This window comes from Desmodus rotundus, chromosome 2, assembly GCF_022682495.2.
Source record: "Desmodus rotundus isolate HL8 chromosome 2, HLdesRot8A.1, whole genome shotgun sequence".
In the NCBI taxonomy this organism is placed as follows: domain Eukaryota; kingdom Metazoa; phylum Chordata; class Mammalia; order Chiroptera; family Phyllostomidae; genus Desmodus; species Desmodus rotundus.
This window is the reverse complement of record NC_071388.1, coordinates 196060457-196066456: the sequence shown is the minus strand read 5'-3', so window position 1 is coordinate 196066456 and position 6000 is coordinate 196060457.

Here is a 6000-nt window from a genome sequence, read left to right as displayed (position 1 = left end):
AGGATTTGTTGAAAATCTGTTAAAGGATCAGAGGCTCCGATCCCTTTCCTCGCTCTGTGCGGATGAGTCACTGCTTCTCTCCCACCAGGCAGAGACGTGAAAGCACAGGTTTTTAGAGCAGGGCATAGCAGACTATTATCACGTGGGAAAATCTGAACTGAAAACAGAATAGTTAAGGAAACTAAGGCATAAAAAGAATTTTGGGTCTCACATAAAGGGGCTGCATGGTAAACCTACAGCAGTCTTCTTTAGTTAAAAAAAAAAACCCTTAAAGTCCAACTCTCAAACAACTACTACATCCTATTGTTACTATTTATTTATAATTGTTCTAAAAGAAAAGATTGTATAGTCAATTACTTAGTTCCTCTCTAAAACTACTTTAAAAGCAACGTGGTTTAAATTTTGAGAACACAAATGAAATTATGTGTGATTTTGCTACATATGATTATATTACAGTTAAATTATTAGAAAAAATATCCTTGAGATGGCATAATAATAACTGTTTCTCATATATTTGCCATTTAGGGACTTACATATTTGTCATGCTGAGCTTCAAACATAAGTTTTAAGAAGATATTCCATTTTTCCATGTACTTAAAAACAAAATGTGGGTTCTGTAAGCAAACCAACAGGAACAAGTATGGGTCACAACATACTGCCTTTTTTCTTCTCATAGCCATCAAAATGAAAAGCTTTCTCTTACTGAAGGTTATCTCAACTTAATCATGACACTGGAAAACAGCTCTGTTTTACTCAAAATTTTTAAACTTCTGCTCTACAACGGGTACTGTTAAGATGATTAAAAGACAAGCCACAGAATGTGAGAAAATATTTGCAAAACATATATTTGATACAGGACTATTTTTCAAAACATACAAATAATTGTTCAAACGGAACAATCTGATTTTAAAAATGAGCAAAAGATCTGAACCGACATCTCACCAAAGAAGATATAAATATGACAAATAAACATATGAAAGGATGCTCAACATTATATGTCATTAGAAACTGCAAATTAAAATCACAAGATAGCACTACACACCTATTAGAATGGCAAAAATCCAAAAACCTGACAACATCAAATGCTGGCAAGAAGGTGGAGCAACAGGGACTCTCATTCGTTGCCAGTGGGAATGCAAAATGGTACAGCCATTTTGAAGAAAAGTGTGGCACTTATGTAGAGCTAAAGTAGTCTCAGCAATCAAATTTTTGGCTCTTACCTAACTGAACTGAAAACAGGTCCACAGAAAAACCTGCACATGAATGAGCACAGCAAGTAGCTTTATTAAAAATTACCCAAAACTGGTGGCAACCAAGATGTCCTTCAGTAAATGGACAAACCATGCTACATTCTTACAATAGGATATTATTTAGCAATAAAAAGAAATGAAAAAAAATAGAAATGAGCTCTTAAGCCATAAAAAAGATAGGGAGAACCTTAATACATATTGCTAAATGACTGAAACTAGTCTTAAAAGGCTACATACTATAGGATCCCAACCACATGACATCTAAAAACGGCAAATCATAGAGACAGTAAAGGCATCAGTGGCTGTCATATGTTTGGGGGGCAGGGGGTGAAGGGAGGAACAGGTAGAGCACAGTGAATTTTTATGGTAGAGAAACTCCTTTGTATGATACTGTAATGTGGGTATGTTACATTGTGCTTAGTTAATAAACAGTTAATAATAGGTCAATATTGACTCATTAATTGAACATATGTACCACATTAATGCAAGGTGTTAATAATAGAAGGGGGGGAGTGGTTATGGGAGTTCTCCACACTGTCTGTTCTATTCTGTGAATCTGAAACTGTTCTAAAAAATAAAAGCTATTATTTGTTTTAAGACAATAGGAACTGAAAGAATGATCCAATTAAGAAAAAACTATTTTTAGCTCCAGCACAACTCCAAGCTAGCTCCTTAGTGTAAAATGAAATTTGTCTCAACAATAGTTTAAACCAACTCATGCAAGCCCACCTTAAAAGCCCCCAGCTATCACAAAATACCCGAGAGGACAGAGCAAAGGTCTTAGACTACTGGACCCATCACCAAAAATGAGTCCCGCTTGTGTGCAGGTAACCACACCATACTAGTTTTCTGTGGCTGTGTAGCAAATCACCATCAGCTTGGTGAGTGAAAACCATCCACATTTATTGTGTTGCAATCTCTGTTGGTCAGGAATCCAGACATGGCCGAGGTGAGTCTGCTGCCTAGGGTACCACAGGCTACAATCAAGATCTCGACTGGGTTGCATTTCATCTGGAAGCTCAGCAGGGTAAGAATCTGCTTCTAAGATCACTTGGGTTGTTGCCAATGAAATGTTCTTGTGGTGTATGACTGAAGGCTTTTTACTGGCTGCTGGCTGGAGAGCATCCTCAGGTCCCAGAGGGACTCCCAGTCTCTTGCTTCTTCAACACGGCCAGGCAGGAGAATCTGTCTGTATTCAGCAGAGCGGCAGTCGGGTAGCACAGCGTACTCACAGAGTAGTATCCCGTCTCCATCATCACATTCTATTGGTTAGAAACAAGTCCCCGGTCTGCACACCCTCAGGAAAGGGGATTGCACAGCTGTGTGGACACCTGGAGGCGGGCTCACTGGAAGTCACCTAGGGCCTGTCTATTGCACGTGCCAACTGGAGGTCAGCACAAACAAGAACAGCAACCAGAACAAGAGACCCCAGAACTCATAGCTCATGGAGAGACTTCAGATCTACGGGGAAGAGCATTCATTCCACTGGCTAAAGTTTCGACTGAATGGGTGGGATGGTATGTCGCTGTGGGCCCTCAGGTTTCACTGAAGCATACGGGTATGCCAAATATGCAGGAAGTGTTTGCTCTTCCAAGCCAAGGCTTGTTGTTGTTATTCTTTTTTTTAAATAATGATAATGACACAAAAGAGATATGTATCACCTATTATGCGTCAGACATGATTTTATAACTCAGTCATTGTTTTTAAAAAACTTTTGTCCCATTTTACACAATTGAATGGAAACGCAGAGAAGCTTTAGATCTAGGAAGTGACGGAGTCGGAATTCAAACTAGGGAGCCCACACTGCCTCGTATTATTTATGGATGATATGAATAGTGAAGGATGGAGGAGACTCCTCAAAAGGTCAAAAAATGTAAAAAGAATAAAAAAGTTATTATAAAATTGTCCTATCACATCTAAGCCCCCTCTCCCCACTACAACTCTTTACCATCTGGTTCATTCACAGATTTTAATGAATGTTACTAGATCAAATTTCAGAGTGCTACAGTCCATCTGTTATAACTGGGGCTGTGGAAATATAACGTTTGTACTCTGCTAGTCAATAACCGAGACTTATTGTTCAATTCCTATCTCCGATCTACAAGTCATAATCATTGATGTCTCCATGACAACAAATCAAATTTTAGAAAGAGAGATACTGGCAATGCACACGCAGATATATATAGTGAATTTCTGACACATGAATTTACTAAGCATGTGGCACGGTAAGGCCTTGCACTAAATGGAGACATGTTGAGGAGGGGGGGGGTGGAAATAAAAATGAAGATGGATTCTTTCTGTCTCCAAGGAGTTTAAAATCCAGCTGGAGAGGCAGGTGTATAACAAATATAATAAAAGACAGCACGAAATAAGTGCTGCTAGTAGAGGAATAAGCAATATGGTATGGGGCCACAGAGAAGCAGGGATGGGTATTTCAGAATAAGTCAGATGTCCCACTTGCTCCCAAGCCTTACCTAACTGCAGCCTTCCCTGTGATGTGAAAATGTCAACTTGGAGAACAAAGGGGAAAGGCCTAGAGAGGCCATGGCCACCATTCATCGGCAGTCAGAAACAGGAGCCACAGGAGAAGGACCAGACACAGAACACTCCTTCCACTGGATTTGTTTGTTATCTGTATGTGAGGAAGATTCTCTGAGAACCTGACACCAAGAGACTTTCTTGTTCTTGCTGAAAACTGGAGAGAAAGGAGAGGAAAGCTGAATTTTAAGGGGAAAGTGAATTAGCTAGAGCTCACAAAGTTGCAGTTTAATCTAATAAACCTAACAGGTTCAGACCTCTGGGGTAACTTTTATGATGTTTTCCAATAGCAGGGTTACCACGTTTATCTAAATTCAAAGAAATAATCAATTTTCGAATACTCTTTGTCACTCAAAACTGCAGCAGGCGTTCTGAGCAATGTTTTATCTCTGTAAGAGACACCTGAAAATCTTGTTACAATACAGATTCTGATTCAATAGAGTTGGGGTTGGGAGAGTCTGAATTTCTCCCAAGATCCCAGGGGATGCTGATGCTGCTGAATCACAGACCACACTTTGGGTATCAGTGATTTAAAGAAAAACTTTGAGAATATACTGAGTGCGTAACCTGTTCACAACTATAAAGGGTTGCAGCCTGGATGACTACAGCGTGCATTAGGAATGACTATGGAATGGATTAGGAAGAAGAGATTTGGAAGTAGTTCTTAATTGGTGACTTATCAGGAAGAGGAATATATTCTGCCCCAAAGCAGGGTATAAACTATTTGTATATTATAGAAAACATTCTTCCTTAAGAAAGCCCCAGAGTGTGGTCTGTCCTTCTCTTCCTTGAGATACTCTCAGGGTGAAGTCTCTCGCATCCCCCTCTGGCCACCTTCTAATTCCAGCCTGGGCTCCCCTCCTTCTATGGCCAATGGGAGATAAGACATCCCTGGCTCTCTTTTCCCATTCCCAGCACAATAGTAGTTTTTGCCCTTTTAAACCTGGTGCTACTGGTAGTGCAAAGGAAAAGGATCGGAACAGAAAGGGTCTTTACTAGGCACAGAGGTCCTGCTAGAGTACAATAAAGGGTAAGGTTTGTTCTCATTTTATGGACCTAGCTGTTCCAGATGCATAATCATAGAAGGCAAGGCCAGGTGCATGGACAGGGGTCCTAGAACATGAGAAGAAAGGTTGAATGGATGGGATGGGATTAGGAAAGCTGCTGATGTGGTCATGATAGAAAAGGAGAGACAAGGACGTGGGGCCCCTTTTTCCTTACTCCCCTCCTCCAACCGGTTCTAGCACCTGGGTGCTTCCCTGGATCCTTGTGGACCCGCATAAGGAACAGTGGGGGATGGAGGACAAGAGCAGGGTTGCAGGCAGCCCTGCAGGGTGTCAGCAACAGACATTAGAAACAGAGAACAGCCAAAGCAGTAGCCTAGAGAAGAAACAGGGTTGTGCAGCTACCTAAGGCAGGAGGCATTCACCAGGTGCTACTCCGACTTCAGGAAGGTAGATGGTGATTGTGTAGGAGGTCACATCAGCATCAGACGGAGTTGGAGCAAGAGAATCAGAAGGATGGACTCCGCCCCCTTCGCTTGAGGTTCAGAACACCCTCATAAATACTTCTTTTTTCCAATGACGTATATAATACCTTTGACATTTTTCTCTTCTTTCCTGACCCTACACCCTTGCATTTGCAACAAAAACATTCTGTCTCCCATAAACATAGTTGCCCGGCCAAATAAAGTTCTAAACTCTTGATCTGACTTCATTCCGAGGAAACCTTCTGCTAAGAGTGGGAGTATCCAAACAGCCTCTGTCTCCCAGGCTGGGTTTGTTCTCTAAAGAGCCCCGCACTGGAACCCCAGGGGAAGGGCAGTCCTCACAGGCTCTAAAATTCACACCCCCAGCCGCATGATCCGACACTGTTGTTTCATTTCCTACACACTCTCTCCCCCTCCTGCTTTAATTAAGGGAAAACAATTTCTCAACTTTTATTAAAAAGATAAACTTGATGTATTTCCCAGAACTATGGGTGTGTAGTTTAAATTCTCACTTATTGCAGGCTATTTATTTGTGTAAATCACATAATCTAGGTAACTTTTAGCTGCCACCCAGTCTCCAACACAGCACAGGCGTGTGACACAGCACCTGTCCAAGGCCCAAGGCTCTTTGGACTTTGTGGTGAGACGCTTTTTGTTTTATTCTGTGGTCCTGCTACCTCCACCCACACTCTCTACACAACCTTGTAAATTGGTAGTTTAGCT